We start from the raw sequence: 17,754 nt of genomic DNA, 5'->3' as shown, positions 1-17,754 counted from the left end.
GCGTTAGCGTACGGGTTAGGATTAGGGGACGGGTGAGGGTCAGGCTTCGAGGAAGGGTTAGGGTTAGGGTTCGGGCTAGGGTTAGGGTTAGGGGACGGGGACGGTTTAGGGTCCAGGTGAGGGTACGACAATGCTTTAGGGGGAGCGTACGTGTGAGGGCGCGGGTTAGCGTTAGCGTACGGGTTAGGATTAGGGGACCGGTGAGGGTCAGGCTTCGGGGAAGGGTTACGGTTAGCCTTCGGGCTAGGGTTAGGGTTAGGGGACGGGGATGGTTTAGGGTCTAGGTGAGGGTACGACAACGCTTTAGGGGGAGTGTTCGTGTGAGGGCGCGGGTTATCGTTACCGTACGGGTTAGCATTAGACGATGGATGAGGGACAGGCTTCGGGGAAGGGTTAGGGTTAGGGTTCGGGCTAGCGTTAGGGTTAGGGGATGGGGACAGTTTAGGGTCCAGGTGAGGGTACGACAACATTTTAGGGGGAGCGTACGTGTGAGGGCGCGGGTTAGCGTTAGCGTACGGTTTACGATTAGGGGACTGGTGAGGTTCAGGCTTCGGGGAAGGGTTAGGGTTAAGGTTCGGGCTAGGGTTAGGGTTAGGGGACGGGGATGGTTTAGGGTCCAGGTGAGGGTACGACAACACTTTAGGTGGAGCGTACGTGTGAGGGCGCGGGTTAGCGTTAGCTTACGGGTTAGGATTAGGGGACGTGTGAGGGTCAGGCTTCGGAGAAGTGTTAGGGTTAGGGTTCGGGCTAGGGTTAGGGTTAGGGGACGGGGACGGTTTAGGGTCCAGGTGAGGGTACGACAACGCTTTAGGGGGAGCGTACGTGTGAGGGCGCGGGTTAGCGTTAGCGTACGGGTTAGGATTAGGGGACGGGTGAGGGTCAGGCTTCGGGGAAGGGTTAGGGTTAGGGTTCGGGCTAGGGTTAGGGTTAGGGGACGGGGACGGTTTAGGGTCCAGGTGAGGGTACGACAACGCTTTAGGGGGAGCGTACGTGTGAGGGCGCGGGTTAGCGTCAGCGTTCGGGTTAGGATTAGGGGACGGGTGAGGGTCAGACTTCGGGGAAGTGTTAGGGTTAGTCTTCTGGCTAGGGTTAGGGTTAGGGGACGGGGACGGTTTAGGGTCCAGGTGAGGGTACGCCAACGCTTTAGGGGGAGCGTACGTGTGAGGGCGCGGGTTAGCGTTAGCGTACGGGTTAGCATTAGACGACGGGTGAGGGTCATGCTTCGCGTAACGGTTACCATTAGCGTTCGGGCTAGGGTTAGGGTTAGGGGACGGGGACGGTTTAGGGTCCACGTGAGGGTACGACAACACTTTAGGTGGAGCGTACGTGTGAGGGCGCGGGTTAGCGTTAGCTTACGGGTTAGGATTAGGGGACGGGTGAGGGTCAGGCTTCGGAGAAGTGTTAGGGTTAGGGTTCGGGCTAGGGTTAGGGTTAGGGGACGGGGACGGTTTAGGGTCCAGGTGAGGGTACGACAACGCTTTAGGGGGAGCGTACGTGTGAGGGCGCGGGTTAGCGTTAGCGTACGGGTTAGGATTAGGGGACGGGTGAGGGTCAGGCTTCGAGGAAGGGTTAGGGTTAGGGTTCGGGCTAGGGTTAGGGTTAGGGGACGGGGACGGTTTAGGGTCCAGGTGAGGGTACGACAACGCTTTAGGGGGAGTGTACGTGTGAGGATGCGGGTTAGCGTTACCGTACGGGTTAGCATTAGACGACGAGTGAGGGTTAGGCTTCGGGGAAGGGTTAGGGTTAGGGTTCGGGCTAGGGTTAGGGTTAGGGGACGGGGACGGTTTAGGGTCCAGGTGAGTGTACGACAATGCTTTAGGGGGAGCGTACGTGTGAGGGCGCGGGTTAGCGTTAGCGTACGGGTTAGGATTAGGGGACCGGTGAGGGTCAGGCTTCGGGGAAGGGTTACGGTTAGCCTTCGGGCTAGGGTTAGGGTTAGGGGACGGGGATGGTTTAGGGTCCAGGTGAGGGTACGACAACGCTTTAGGGGGAGTGTTCGTGTGAGGGCGCGGGTTATCGTTACCGTACGGGTTAGCATTAGACGATGGATGAGGGACAGGCTTCGGGGAAGGGTTAGGGTTAGGGTTCGGGCTAGCGTTAGGGTTAGGGGATGGGGACAGTTTAGGGTCCAGGTGAGGGTACGACAACATTTTAGGGGGAGCGTACGTGTGAGGGCGCGGGTTAGCGTTAGCGTACGGTTTACGATTAGGGGACTGGTGAGGTTCAGGCTTCGGGGAAGGGTTAGGGTTAAGGTTCGGGCTAGGGTTAGGGTTAGGGGACGGGGATGGTTTAGGGTCCAGGTGAGGGTACGACAACACTTTAGGTGGAGCGTACGTGTGAGGGCGCGGGTTAGCGTTAGCTTACGGGTTAGGATTAGGGGACGTGTGAGGGTCAGGCTTCGGAGAAGTGTTAGGGTTAGGGTTCGGGCTAGGGTTAGGGTTAGGGGACGGGGACGGTTTAGGGTCCAGGTGAGGGTACGACAACGCTTTAGGGGGAGCGTACGTGTGAGGGCGCGGGTTAGCGTTAGCGTACGGGTTAGGATTAGGGGACGGGTGAGGGTCAGGCTTCGGGGAAGGGTTAGGGTTAGGGTTCGGGCTAGGGTTAGGGTTAGGGGACGGGGACGGTTTAGGGTCCAGGTGAGGGTATGCCAACGCTTTAGGGGGAGCGTACGTGTGCGGGCGCGGGTTAGCTTTAGCGTACGGTTTAGGATTAGGGGACGGGTGAGGGTCAGGCTTCGGGGAAGGGTTAGGGTTAGGGTTCGGGCTAGGGTTAGGGTTAGGGGACGGGGACGGTTTAGGGTCCAGGTGAGGTTACGACAACGCTTTAGGGGGAGCGTACGTGTGAGGGCGCGGGTTAGCGTTAGCGTACGGGTTAGGATTAGGGGACGGGTGAGTGTCAGGCTTCGGGGAAGGGTTAGGTTTAGGGTTCGGGCTAGGGTTAGGGTTAGGGGACGGGGACGGTTTAGGGTCCAGGTGAGGGTACGACAACGCTTTAGGGGTAGCGTACGTGTGAGGGCGCGGGTTAGCGTCAGCGTTCGGGTTAGGATTAGGGGACGGGTGGGGGTCAGGCTTCGGGGAAGTGTTAGGGTTAGTCTTCGGGCTAGGGTTAGGGTTAGGGGACGGGGACGGTTTAGGGTCCAGGTGAGGGTACGCCAACGCTTTAGGGGGAGCGTACGTGTGAGGGCGCTTGTTAGCGTTAGCGTACGGGTTAGCATTAGACGACGGGTGAGGGTCATGCTTCGCGTAAGGGTTACCATTAGCGTTCGGGCTAGGGTTAGGGTTAGGGGACGGGGACGGTTTAGGGTCCACGTGAGGGTACGACAACACTTTAGGTGGAGCGTACGTGTGAGGGCGCGGGTTAGCGTTAGCTTACGGGTTAGGATTAGGGGACGGGTGAGGGTCAGGCTTCGGAGAAGTGTTAGGGTTAGGGTTCGGGCTAGGGTTAGGGTTAGGGGACGGGGACGGTTTAGGGACCAGGTGAGGGTACGACAACGCTTTAGGGGGAGCGTACGTGTGAGGGCGCGGGTTAGCGTTAGCGTACGGGTTAGGATTAGGGGACGGGTGAGGGTCAGGCTTCGAGGAAGGGTTAGGGTTAGGGTTCGGGCTAGGGTTAGGGTTAGGGGACGGGGACGGTTTAGGGTCCAGGTGAGGGTACGACAACGCTTTAGGGGGAGTGTACGTGTGAGGATGCGGGTTAGCGTTACCGTACGGGTTAGCATTAGACGACGAGTGAGGGTTAGGCTTCGGGGAAGGGTTAGGGTTAGGGTTCGGGCTAGGGTTAGGGTTAGGGGACGGGGACGGTTTAGGGTCCAGGTGAGGGTACGACAATGCTTTAGGGGGAGCGTACGTGTGAGGGCGCGGCTTAGCGTTAGCGTACGGGTTAGGATTAGGGGACCGGTGAGGGTCAGGCTTCGGGGAAGGGTTACGGTTAGCCTTCGGGCTAGGGTTAGGGTTAGGGGACGGGGATGGTTTAGGGTCCAGGTGAGGGTACGACAACGCTTTAGGGGGAGTGTTCGTGTGAGGGCGCGGGTTATCGTTACCGTACGGGTTAGCATTAGACGATGGATGAGGGACAGGCTTCGGGGAAGGGTTAGGGTTAGGGTTCGGGCTAGCGTTAGGGTTAGGGGATGGGGACAGTTTAGGGTCCAGGTGAGGGTACGACAACATTTTAGGGGGAGCGTACGTGTGAGGGCGCGGGTTAGCGTTAGCGTACGGTTTACGATTAGGGGACTGGTGAGGTTCAGGCTTCGGGGAAGGGTTAGGGTTAAGGTTCGGGCTAGGGTTAGGGTTAGGGGACGGGGATGGTTTAGGGTCCAGGTGAGGGTACGACAACACTTTAGGTGGAGCGTATGTGTGAGGGCGCGGGTTAGCGTTAGCTTACGGGTTAGGATTAGGGGACGGGTGAGGGTCAGGCTTCGGAGAAGTGTTAGGGTTAGGGTTCGGGCTAGGGTTAGGGTTAGGGGACGGGGACGGTTTAGGGTCCAGGTGAGGGTACGACAACGCTTTAGGGGGAGCGTACGTGTGAGGGCGCGGGTTAGCGTTAGCGTACGGGTTAGGATTAGGGGACGGGTGAGGGTCAGGCTTCGGGGAAGGGTTAGGGTTAGGGTTCGGGCTAGGGTTAGGGTTAGGGGACGGGGACGGTTTAGGGTCCAGGTGAGGGTATGCCAACGCTTTAGGGGGAGCGTACGTGTGCGGGCGCGGGTTAGCTTTAGCGTACGGTTTAGGATTAGGGGACGGGTGAGGGTCAGGCTTCGGGGAAGGGTTAGGGTTAGGGTTCGGGCTAGGGTTAGGGTTAGGGGACGGGGACGGTTTAGGGTCCAGGTGAGGGTACGACAACACTTTAGGTGGAGCGTACGTGTGAGGGCGCGGGGTAGCGTTAGCTTACGGGTTAGGATTAGGGGACGGGTGAGGGTCAGGCTTCGGAGAAGTGTTAGGGTTAGGGTTCGGGCTAGGGTTAGGGTTAGGGGACGGGGATGGTTTAGGGTCCAGGTGAGGGTACGACAACACTTTAAGGGGAGCGTACGTGTGAGGGCGCGGGTTAGCGTTAGCGTACGGGTTAGGATTAGGGGACAGGTGAGGGTCAGGCTTCGGGGAAGGGTTAGGGTTAGGGTTCGGGCTAGGGTTAGGGTTAGGGGACGGGGACGGTTTAGGGTCCAGGTGAGGTTACGACAACGCTTTAGGGGGAGCGTACGTGTGAGGGCGCGGGTTAGCGTTAGCGTACGGGTTAGGATTAGGGGACGGGTGAGTGTCAGGCTTCGGGGAAGGGTTAGGGTTAGGGTTCGGGCTAGGGTTAGGGTTAGGGGACGGGGACGGTTTAGGGTCCAGGTGAGGGTACGACAACGCTTTAGGGGGAGCGTACGTGTGAGGGCGCGGGTTAGCGTCAGCGTTCGGGTTAGGATTAGGGGACGGGTGAGGGTCAGGCTTCGGGGAAGTGTTAGGGTTAGGCTTCGGGCTAGGGTTAGGGTTAGGGGACGGGGACGGTTTAGGGTCCAGGTGAGGGTACGCCAACGCTTTAGGGGTTGCGTACGTGTGAGGGCGCGGGTTAGCGTTAGCGTACGGGTTAGCATTAGACGACGGGTGAGGGTCATGCTTCGCGTAAGGGTTACCATTAGCGTTCGGGCTAGGGTTAGGGTTAGGGGACGGGGACGGTTTAGGTTCCAGGTGAGGGTACGACAACGCTTTAGGGGGAGCGTACTTGTGAGGCCGTGGGTTAGCGTTAGCGTACGGGTTAGCATTAGGGGAAGGATGAGGGTCAGGCTTCGGGGAAGGGTTAGGGTTAGGGTTCGGGCTAGGGTTAGGGTTAGGGGACGGGGACGGTTTAGGGTCCAGGTGAGGGTACGACAACACTTTAGGGGGAGCGTACGTGTGAGGGCGCGGGTTAGCGTTAGCGTACGGTTTACGATTAGGGGACGGGTGAGGTTCAGGCTTCGGGGAAGGGTTAGGGTTAGGGTTCGGGCTAGGGTTAGGGTTAGGGGACGGGGACGGTTTAGGGTCCACGTGAGGGTACGACAACACTTTAGGTGGAGCGTACGTGTGAGGGCGCGGGTTAGCGTTAGCTTACTGGTTAGGATTAGGGGACGGGTGAGGGTCAGGCTTCGAGGAAGGTTTAGGGTTAGGGTTCGGGCTAGGGTTAGGGTTAGGGGACGGGGACGGTTTAGGGTCCAGGTGAGGGTACGACAACGCTTTAGGGGGAGTGTACGTGTGAGGATGCGGGTTAGCGTTACCGTACGGGTTAGCATTAGACGACGAGTGAGGGTTAGGCTTCGGGGAAGGGTTAGGGTTAGGGTTCGGGCTAGGGTTAGGGTTAGGGGACGGGGACGGTTTAGGGTCCAGGTGAGGGTACGACAATGCTTTAGGGGGAGCGTACGTGTGAGGGCGCGGGTTAGCGTTAGCGTACGGGTTAGGATTAGGGGACCGGTGAGGGTCAGGCTTCGGGGAAGGGTTACGGTTAGCCTTCGGGCTAGGGTTAGGGTTAGGGGACGGGGACGGTTTAGGGTCCAGGTGAGGGTACGACAACGCTTTAGGGGGAGCGTACGTGTGAGGGCGCGGGTTAGCGTTAGCGTACGGGTTAGGATTAGGGGACGGGTGAGGGTCAGGCTTCGGAGAAGTGTTAGGGTTAGGGTTCGGGCTAGGGTTAGGGTTAGGGGACGGGGACGGTTTAGGGTCCAGGTGAGGGTACGACAACGCTTTAGGGGGAGCGTACGTGTGAGGGCGCGGGTTAGCGTTAGCGTACGGGTTAGGATTAGGGGACGGGTGAGGGTCAGGCTTCGGGGAAGGGTTAGGGTTAGGGTTCGGGCTAGGGTTAGGGTTAGGGGACGGGGACGGTTTAGGGTCCAGGTGAGGGTACGACAACGCTTTAGGGGGAGCGTACGTGTGAGGGCGCGGGTTAGCGTCAGCGTTCGGGTTAGGATTAGGGGACGGGTGAGGGTCAGGCTTCGGGGAAGTGTTAGGGTTAGTCTTCTGGCTAGGGTTAGGGTTAGGGGACGGGGACGGTTTAGGGTCCAGGTGAGGGTACGACAACACTTTAGGTGGAGCGTACGTGTGAGGGCGCGGGGTAGCGTTAGCTTACGGGTTAGGATTAGGGGACGGGTGAGGGTCAGGCTTCGGAGAAGTGTTAGGGTTAGGGTTCGGGCTACGGTTAGGGTTAGGGGACGGGGACGGTTTAGGGTCCAGGTGAGGGTACGACAACGCTTTAGGGGGAGCGTACGTGTGAGGGCGCGGGTTAGCGTTAGCGTACGGGTTAGGATTAGGGGACGGGTGAGGGTCAGGCTTCGGGGAAGGGTTAGGGTTAGGGTTCGGGCTAGGGTTAGGGTTAGGGGACGGGGACGGTTTAGGGTCCAGGTGAGGGTATGCCAACACTTTAGGGGGAGCGTACGTGTGAGGGCGCGGGTTAGCGTTAGCGTACGGGTTAGCATTAGACGACGGGTGAGGGTCATGCTTCGCGTAAGGGTTACCATTAGCGTTCGGGCTAGGGTTGGGGTTAGGGGACGGGGACGGTTTAGGTTCCAGGTGAGGGTACGACAACGCTTTAGGGGGAGCTTACTTGTGAGGGCGTGGGTTAGCGTTAGCGTACGGGTTAGCATTAGGGGAAGGATGAGGGTCAGGCTTCGGGGAAGGGTTAGGGTTAGGGTTCGGGCTAGGGTTAGGGTTAGGGGACGGGGACGGTTTAGGGTCCAGGTGAGGGTACGACAACACTTTAGGGGGAGCGTACGTGTGAGGGCGCGGGTTAGCGTTAGCGTACGGTTTACGATTAGGGGACGGGTGAGGTTCAGGCTTCGGGGAAGGGTTAGGGTTAGGGTTCGGGCTAGGGTTAGGGTTAGGGGACGGGGACGGTTTAGGGTCCACGTGAGGGTACGACAACACTTTAGGTGGAGCGTACGTGTGAGGGCGCGGGTTAGCGTTAGCTTACGGGTTAGGATTAGGGGACGGGTGAGGGTCAGGCTTCGGAGAAGTGTTAGGGTTAGGGTTCGGGCTAGGGTTAGGGTTAGGGGACGGGGACGGTTTAGGGTCCAGGTGAGGGTACGACAACGCTTTAGGGGGAGCGTACGTGTGAGGGCGCGGGTTAGCGTTAGCGTACGGGTTAGGATTAGGGGACGGGTGAGGGTCAGGCTTCGAGGAAGGGTTAGGGTTAGGGTTCGGGCTAGGGTTAGGGTTAGGGGACGGGGACGGTTTAGGGTCCAGGTGAGGGTACGACAACGCTTTAGGGGGAGTGTACGTGTGAGGATGCGGGTTAGCGTTACCGTACGGGTTAGCATTAGACGACGAGTGAGGGTTAGGCTTCGGGGAAGGGTTAGGGTTAGGGTTCGGGCTAGGGTTAGGGTTAGGGGACGGGGACGGTTTAGGGTCCAGGTGAGGGTACGACAATGCTTTAGGGGGAGCGTACGTGTGAGGGCGCGGGTTAGCGTTAGCGTACGGGTTAGGATTAGGGGACCGGTGAGGGTCAGGCTTCGGGGAAGGGTTACGGTTAGCCTTCGGGCTAGGGTTAGGGTTAGGGGACGGGGACGGTTTAGGGTCCAGGTGAGGGTACGACAACACTTTAGGGGGAGCGTACGTGTGAGGGCGCGGGTTAGCGTTAGCTTACTGGTTAGGATTAGGGGACGGGTGAGGGTCAGGCTTCGGAGAAGTGTTAGGGTTAGGGTTCGGGCTAGGGTTAGGGTTAGGGGACGGGGACGGTTTAGGGTCCAGATGAGGGTACGACAACGCTTTAGGGGGAGCGTACGTGTGAGGGCGCGGGTTAGCGTTAGCGTACGGGTTAGGATTAGGTGACGGGTGAGGGTCAGGCTTCGGGGAAGGGTTAGGGTTAGGGTTCGGGCTATGGTTAGGGTTAGGGGACGGGGACGGTTTAGGGTCCAGGTGAGGGTATGCCAACGCTTTAGGGGGAGCGTACGTGTGCGGGCGCGGGTTAGCTTTAGCGTACGGTTTAGGATTAGGGGACGGGTGAGGGTCAGGCTTCGGGGAAGGGTTAGGGTTAGGGTTTGGGCTAGGGTTAGGGTTAGGGGACGGGGACGGTTTAGGGTCCAGGTGAGGGTACGACAACACTTTAGGTGGAGCGTACGTGTGAGGGCGCGGGGTAGCGTTAGCTTACGGGTTAGGATTAGGGGACGGGTGAGGGTCAGGCTTCGGAGAAGTGTTAGGGTTAGGGTTCGGGCTAGGGTTAGGGTTAGGGGACGGGGACGGTTTAGGGTCCAGGTGAGGGTACGACAACGCTTTAGGGGGAGCGTACGTGTGAGGGCGCGGGTTAGCGTTAGCGTACGGGTTAGGATTAGGGGACGGGTGAGGGTCAGGCTTCGGGGGAGGGTTAGGGTTAGGGTTTGGGCTAGGGTTAGGGTTAGGGGACGGGGACGGTTTAGGGTCCAGGTGAGGGTATGCGAACGCTTTAGGGGGAGCGTACGTGTGAGGGCGCGGGTTAGCGTTAGCGTACGGTTTAGTATTAGGGGACGGGTGAGGGTCAGGCTTCGGGGAAGGGTTAGGGTTAGGGTTCGGGCTAGGGTTACGGTTAGGGGACGGGGACGGCTTAGGGTACAGGTTAGGGTACGACAACGCTTAAGGGGGAGCGTACGCGTGAGGGCGCGGGTTAGCGTTAGAGTACGGGTTAGGATTAGGGGACGGGTGAGGGTCAGGCTTCGGAGAAGGGTTAGGGTTAGGCTTCGGGCTAGGGTTAGGGTTAGGGGACGGGGACGGTTTAGGGTCCAGGTGAGGGTACGACAACGCTTTAGGGGGAGCGTACGTGTGAGGACGCGGGTTAGCGTTAGCGTGCCGGTTAGGATTAGGTGACGGGTGAGGGTCAGGCTTCGGGGAAGGGTTAGGGTTAGGGTTCGGGCTAGGGTTAGGGTTAGGGGACGGGGACGGTTTAGGGTCCAGGTGAGGGCACGACAATGCTTTAGGGGGAGCGTACGTGTGAGGGCGCGGGTTAGCGTTAGCATACGGGTTAGAATTAGGGGACGGGTGAGGGTCAGGCTTCGGGGAAGGGTTACCGTTAGCATTCGGGCGAGGGTTAGGGTTAGGGGACGGGGACGGTTTAGGTTCCAGGTGAGGGTACGACAACGCTTTAGGGGGAGCGTACGTGTGAGGGCGCGGATTAGCGTTAGCGTACGGGTTAGGATTAGGTGATGGGTGAGGGTCAGGGTTCGGGGAAGTGTTAGTGTTAGGCTTCGGGCTAGGGTTAGGGTTAGGGGACGGGGACGGTTTAGGGTCCAGGTGAGGGTACGACAACGCTTTAGGGGGAGCGTACGTGTGAGGGCGCGGGTTAGCGTTAGCGTACGGGTTAGGATTAGGTGATGGGTGAGGGTCAGGGTTCGGGGAAGTGTTAGTGTTAGGCTTCGGGCTAGGGTTAGGGTTAGGGGACGGGGACGGTTTAGGGTCCAGGTGAGGGTACGACAACGCTTTAGGGGGAGCGTACGTGTGAGGGCGCGGGTTAGCGTTAGCGTACGGGTTAGGATTAGGGGACGGGTGAGGGTCAGGCTTCGCGTAAGGGTTACCGTTAGCGTTCGGGCTAGGGTTAGGGTTAGGGGACGGGGACGTTTTAGGTTCCAGGTGAGGGTACGATAACGCTTTAGGGGGAGCGTACGTGTGAGGGCGTGGGTTAGCGTTAGCGTACGGGTTAGCATTGGGGAAGGATGAGGGTCAGGCTTCGGGGAAGGGTTAGGGTTAGGCTTCGGGCTAGGGTTAGGGTTAGGGGACGGGGACGGTTTAGGGTCCAGGTGAGGGTACGACAACGCTTTAGGGGGAGCGTACGTGTGAGGGCGCGGGTTAGCGTTAGCGTACGGGTTAGGATTAGGTGACGGGTGAGGGTCAGGCCTCGGGGAAGGGTTAGGGATAGGGTTCGGGCTAGGGTTAGGGTTAGGGGACGGGGACGGTTTAGGGTCCAGGTGAGGGTACGCCAACGCTTTAGGGGGAGCGTACGTGTGAGGGCGCGGGTTAGCGTTAGGGTACGGGTTAGGATTAGGGGACGGGTGAGGGTCAGGCTTCGGAGAAGGGTTAGGGTTAGGCTTCGGGCTAGGGTTAGGGTTAGGGGATGGGGACGGTTTAGGGTCCAGGTGAGGGTACGACAACGCTTTAGGGGGAGCGTACGTGTGAGGGCGCGGGTTAGCGTTAGCGTACGGGTTAGGATTAGGGGACGGGTGAGGTTCAGGCTTCGGGGAAGGGTTAGGGTTAGGGTTCGGGCTAGGGTTAGGGTTAGGGGATGGGGACGGTTTAGGGTCCAGGTGACGGTACGACAACACTTCAGGTGGAGCGTACGTGTGAGGGCGCGGGTTAGCGTTAGCTTACGGGTTAGGATTAGGGGACGGGTGAGGGTCAGGCTTCGGAGAAGTGTTAGGTTTAGGGTTCGGGCTAGGGTTAGGGTTAGGGGACGGGGACGGTTTAGGGTCCATGTGAGGGTACGACAACGCTTTAGGGGGAGCGTACGTGTGAGGGCGCGGGTTAGCGTTAGCTTACGGGTTAGGATTAGGGGACGGGTGAGGGTCAGGCTTCGGGGAAGGGTTAGGGTTAGGGTTCGAGCTAGGGTTAGGGTTAGGGGACGGGGACGGTTTAGGGTCCAGGTGAGGGTACGACAACACTTTAGGTGGAGCGTACGTGTGAGGGCGCGGGTTAGCGTTAGCTTACAGGTTAGGATTAGGGGACGGGTGAGGGTCAGGCTTCGGAGAAGTGTTAGGGTTAGAGTCGGGCTAGGGTTAGGGTTAGGGGACGGGGACGGTTTAGGGTCCAGGTGAGGGTACGACAACGCTTTAGGGGGAGCGTACGTGTGAGGGCGCGGGTTAGCGTTAGCGTACGGGTTAGGATTAGGGGACGGGTGAGGGTCAGGCTTCGGGGAAGGGTTAGGGTTAGGGTTCGAGCTAGGGTTAGGGTTAGGGGACGGGGACGGTTTAGGGTCCAGGTGAGGGTATGCCAACGCTTTAGGGGGAGCGTACGTGTGAGGGCGCGGGTTAGCGTTAGCGTACGGTTTAGGATTAGGGGACGGGTGAGGGTGAGGCTTCGGGGAAGGGTTAGGGTTAGGGTTCGGGCTAGAGTTAGGGTTAGGGGATGGGGACGGTTTAGGGTACAGGTGAGGGTACGACAACGCTTTAGGGGGAGCGTACGCGTGAGAGCGCGGATTAGCGTTAGCGTACGGGTTAGGATTAGGGGACGGGTGAGGGTCAGGCTTCGGAGAAGGGTTAGGGTTAGGCTTCGTGCTAGGGTTAGGGTTAGGGGACGGGGACGGTTTAGGGTCCAGGTGAGGGTACGACAACGCTTTAGGGGGAGCGTACGTGTGAGGGTGCGGGTTAGCGTTAGCGTACGGGTTAGCATTAGACGACGAGTGAGGGTCAGGCTTCGGGGAAGGGTTAGGGTTAGGCTTCGGGCTAGGGTTAGGGTTAGGGGACGGGGACGGTTTAGGGTCAAGGTGAGGGTACGACAACGCTTTAGGGGGAGCATACGTGTGAGGGCGCGGGTTAGCGTTAGCGTACGGCTTAGGATTAGGGGACGGGTGAGGGTCAGGCTTCGGGGAAGGGTTAGGGTTAGGGGTCGGGCTAGGGTTAGGGTTAGGGGACGGGGACGGTTTAGGGTCCAGGTGAGGGTACGACAACGCTTTAGGGGGAGCGTACGTGTGAGGGCACGGGTTAGCGTTAGCGTACTGGTTAGGATTACGGGACGGGTGAGGGTCAGGCTTCAGGGAAGTGTTAGGGTTAGGGTTCGGGCTAGGGTTACGGTTAGGGGATGGGGACGGTTTAGGTTTCAGGTGAGGCTACGACAACGCTTTAGGGGGAGCGTACGTGTGAGGGCGCGGGTTAGCGTTAGCGTACGGGTTAGGATTAGGGGACGGGTGAGGGTCAGGCTTCGCGTAAGGGTTACCGTTAGCGTTCGGGCTAGGGTTAGGGTTAGGGGACGGGGACGGTTTAGGGTCCAGGTGAGGGTACGACAACGCTTTAGGGGGAGCGTACGTGTGAGGATGCGGGTTAGCGTTACCGTACGGGGTAGCATTAGACGACGAGTGAGGGTTAGGCTTCGGGGAAGGGTTAGGGTTAGGGTTCGGGCTAGGGTTAGGGTTAGGGGACGGGGACGGTTTAGGGTCCAGGTGATGGTACGACAATGCTTTAGGGGGAGCGTACGTGTGAGGGCGCGGGTTAGCGTTAGCGTACGGGTTAGGATTAGGGGACCGGTGAGTGTCAGGCTTCGGGGAAGGGTTACGGTTAGCCTTCGGGCTAGGGTTAGGGTTAGGGGACGGGGATAGTTTAGGGTCCAGGTGAGGGTACGACAACGCTTTAGGGGGAGTGTTCGTGTGAGGGCGCGGGTTATCGTTACCGTACGGGTTAGCATTAGCCGATGGATGAGGGTCAGGCTTCGGGGAAGGGTTAGGGTTAGGGTTCGGGCTAGGGTTAGGGTTAGGGGACGGGGACGGTTTAGGGTCCAGGTGAGGGTATGCCAACGCTTTAGGGGGAGCGTACATGTGCGGGCGCGGGTTAGCGTTAGCGTACGGTTTAGGATTAGGGGACGGGTGAGGGTCAGGCTTCGGGGAAGGGTTAGGGTTAGGGTTCGGGCTAGGGTTAGGGTTAGGGGACGGGGACGGTTAGGGTCCAGGTGAGGGTACGACAACACTTTAGGTGGAGCGTACGTGTGAGGGTGCGGGTTAGCGTTAGCTTACGGGTTAGGATTAGGGGACGGGTGAGGGTCAGGCTTCGGAGAAGTGTTAGGGTTAGGGTTCGGGCTAGGGTTAGGGTTAGGGGACGGGGACGGTTTAGGGTCCAGGTGAGGGTACGACAACGCTTTAGGGGGAGCGTACGTGTGAGGGCGCGGGTTAGCGTTAGCGTACGGGTTAGGATTAGGGGACGGGTGAGGGTCAGGCTTCGGGGAAGGGTTAGGGTTAGGGTTCGGGCTAGGGTTAGGGTTAGGGGACGGGGACGGTTTAGGGTCCAGGTGAGGGTATGCCAACGCTTTAGGGGGAGCGTACGTGTGAGGGCGCGGGTTAGCGTTAGCGTATGGTTTAGTATTAGGGGACGGGTGAGGGTCAGGCTTCGGGGAAGTGTTAGGGTTAGGGTTCGGGCTAAGGATACGGTTAGGGGACGGGGACGGTTTAGGGTACAGGTGAGGGTACGACAACGCTTAAGGGGGAGCGTACGCATGAGGGCGCGGGTTAGCGTTAGAGTACGGGTTAGGATTAGGGGACGGGTGAGGGTCAGGCTTCGGAGAAGGGTTAGGGTTAGGCTTCGGGCTAGGGTTAGGGTTAGGGGACGGGGACGGTTTAGGGTCCAGGTGAGGGTACGACAACGCTTTAGGGGGAGCGTACGTGTGAGGGCGCGGGTTAGCGTTAGCGTGCCGGTTAGGATTAGGTGACGGGTGAGGGTCAGGCTTCGGGGAAGGGTTAGGGTTAGGGTTCGCGCTAGGGTTAGGGTTAGGGGACGGGGACGGTTTAGGGTTCAGGTGAGGGCACGACAATGCTTTAGGGGGAGCGTACGTGTGAGGGCGCGGGTTAGCGTTAGCGTACGGTTTAGAATTATGGGACGGGTGAGGGTCAGGCTTCGGGGAAGGGTTACCGTTAGCATTCCGGCGAGGGTTAGGGTTAGGGGACGGGGACGGTTTAGGTTCCAGGTGAGGGTACGACAACGCTTTAGGGGGAGCGTACGTGTGAGGGCGCGGGTTAGCGTTAGCGTACGGGTTAGGATTAGGGTACGGGTGAGGGTCAGGCTTCGGGGAAGTGTTAGGGTTAGGCTTCGGGCTAGGGTTAGGGTTAGGGGATGGGGAAGGTTTAGGGTCCAGGTGAGGGTACGACAACGCTTTAGGGGGAGCGTACGTGTGAGGGCACGGGTTAGCGTTAGCGTACGGGTTAGGATTAGGTGATGGGTGAGGGTCAGGCTTCGGGGAAGTGGTAGTGTTAGGCTTCGGGCTAGGGTTAGGGTTAGGGGACGGGGACGGTTTAGGGTCCAGGTGAGGGTACGACAACGCTTTAGGGGGAGCGTACGTGTGAGGGCGCGGGTTAGCGTTAGCGTACGGGTTAGGATTAGGGGACGGGTGAAGGTCAGGCTTCGCGTAAGGGTTACCGTTAGCGTTCGGGCTAGGGTTAGGGTTAGGGGACGGGGACGTTTTAGGTTCCAGGTGAGGGTACGATAACGCTTTAGGGGGAGCGTACGTGTGAGGGCGCGGGTTAGCGTTAGCGTACGGGTTAGGATTAGGGGACGGGTGAGGGTCAGGCTTCGGGGAAGGGTTAGGGATAGGGTTCGGGCTAGGGTTAGGGTTAGGGGACGGGGACGGTTTAGGGTCCAGGTGAGGGTACGACAACGCTTTAGGGGGAGCGTACGTGTGAGGGCGCGGGTTAGCGTTAGCGTACGGGTTAGGATTAGGGGACGGGTGAGGGTCAGGTTTCGCGTAAGGGTTACCGTTAGCGTTCGGGCTAGGGTTAGGGTTAGGGGATGGGGACAGTTTAGGGTCCAGGTGAGGGTACGACAACACTTTAGGGGGAGCGTACGTGTGAGGGCGCGGGTTAGCGTTAGCGTACGGCTTAGGATTAGGGGACGGGTGAGGGTCAGGCTTCGGGGAAGGGTTAGGGTTAGGGTTCGGGGTAGGGTTAGGGTAGGGGACGGGGACGGTTTAGGGTCCAGGTGAGGGTACGACAACGCTTTAGGGGGAGCGTACGTGTGAGGGCGCGGGTTAGCGTTAGCGTACGGGTTAGGATTAGGGGACGGGTGAGGGTCAGGCTTCGGGGAAGGGTTAGGGTTAGGGTTCGGGCTAGGGTTAGGGTTAGGGGACGGGGACGGTTTAGGGTCCAGGTGAGGGTATGCCAACGCTTTAGGGGGAGCGTACGTGTGAGGGCGCGGGTTAGCGTTAGCGTACGGTTTAGGATTAGGGGACGGGTGAGGGTCAGGCTTCGGGGAAGGGTTAGGGTTAGGGTTCGGGCTAGGGTTACGGTTAGGGGACGGGGACGGTTTAGGGTACAGGTGAGGGTACGACAACGCTTTAGGGGGAGCGTACGCGTGAGGGCGCGGGTTAGCGTTAGAGAACGGGTTAGGATTAGGGGACGGGTGAGGGTCAGGCTTCGGAGAAGGGTTAGGGTTAGGCTTCGGGCTAGGGTTAGGGTTAGGGGACGGGGACGGTTTAGGGTCCAGGTGAGGGTACGACAACGCTTTAGGGGGAGCGTACGTGTGAGGGCGCGGGTTAGCGTTAGCGTGCCGGTTAGGATTAGGTGACGGGTGAGGGTCAGGCTTCGGGGAAGGGTTAGGGTTAGGGTTCGGGCTAGGGTTAGGGTTAGGGGACGGGGACGGTTTAGGGTCCAGGTGAGGGTACGACAACACTTTAGGTGGAGCGTACGTGTGAGGGCGCGGGTTAGCGTTAGCTTACGGGTTAGGATTAGGGGACGGGTGAGGGTCAGGCTTCGGAGAAGTGTTAGGGTTAGGGTTCGGGCTAGGGTTAGGGTTAGGGGACGGGGACGGTTTAGGGTCCAGGTGAGGGTACGACAACGCTTTAGGGGGAGCGTACGTGTGAGGGCGCGGGTTAGCGTTAGCGTACAGGTTAGGATTAGGGGACGGGTGAGGGTCAGGCTTCGGGGATGGGTTAGGGTTAGGGTTCGGGCTAGGGTTAGGGTTAGGGGACGGGGACGGTTTAGGGTCCAGGTGAGGGTATGCCAACGCTTTAGGGGGAGCGTACGTGTGAGGGCGCGGGTTAGCGTTAGCTTACGGTTTAGGATTAGGGGACGGGTGAGGGTCACGCTTCGGGGAAGGGTTAGGGTTAGGGTTCGGGCTAGGGTTAGGGTTAGGGGACGGGGACGGTTTAGGGTCCAGGTGAGGGTACGCCAACGCTTTAGGGGGAGCGTACGTGTGAGGGCGCGGGTTAGCGTTAGTGTATGGGTTAGGATTAGGGGACGGGTGAGGGTCAGGCTTCGGGGAAGGGTTAGGGTTAGGGTTCGGGCTAGGGTTAGGGTTAGGGGACGGGGACGGTTTAGGGTCCAGGTGAGGGTACGCCAACGCTTTAGGGGGAGCGTACGTGTGAGGGCGCGGGTTAGCGTTAGCGTACGGTTTAGGATTAGGGGACGGGTGAGGGTCAGGCTTTGGGGAAGGGTTAGGGTTAGGGTTCGGGCTAGGATTAGGGTTAGGGGACGGGGACGGTTTAGGGTACAGGTGAGGGTACGACAACGCTTTAGGGGGAGCGTACGTGTGAGGGCGCAGGTTAGCGTTAGCGTACGGTTACGATTAGGGGACGGGTGAGGGTCAGGTTTCGGAGAAGGGTTAGGGTTACGGTTCGGGCTAGGGTTAGGGTTAGGGGACGGGGACGGTTTACGGTCCAGGTGAGGGTACGACAACGCTTTAGGGGGAGCGTACGTGTGAGGGCGCGGGTTAGCGTTAGCGTACGGGTTAGGATTAGGGGACGGGTGAGGGTCAGGTTTCGCGTAAGGGTTACCGTTAGCGTTCGGGCTAGGGTTAGGGTTAGGGGATGGGGACAGTTTAGGGTCCAGGTGAGGGTACGACAACACTTTAGGGGGAGCGTACGTGTGAGGGCGCGGGTTAGCGTTAGCGTACGGCTTAGGATTAGGGGACGGGTGAGGGTCAGGCTTCGGGGAAGGGTTAGGGTTAGGGTTCGGGGTAGGGTTAGGGTAGGGGACGGGGACGGTTTAGGGTCCAGGTGAGGGTACGACAACGCTTTAGGGGGAGCGTACGTGTGAGGGCGCGGGTTAGCGTTAGCGTACGGGTTAGGATTAGGGGACGGGTGAGGGTCAGGCTTCGGGGAAGGGTTAGGGTTAGGGTTCGGGCTAGGGTTAGGGTTAGGGGACGGGGACGGTTTAGGGTCCAGGTGA

The sequence above is a fragment of the Grampus griseus genome (assembly GCF_964374135.1).
Source record: "Grampus griseus genome assembly, chromosome: 14".
Classification (NCBI taxonomy): Eukaryota; Metazoa; Chordata; class Mammalia; order Artiodactyla; family Delphinidae; genus Grampus; species Grampus griseus.
Note: the sequence above shows the minus strand (reverse complement) of the source record.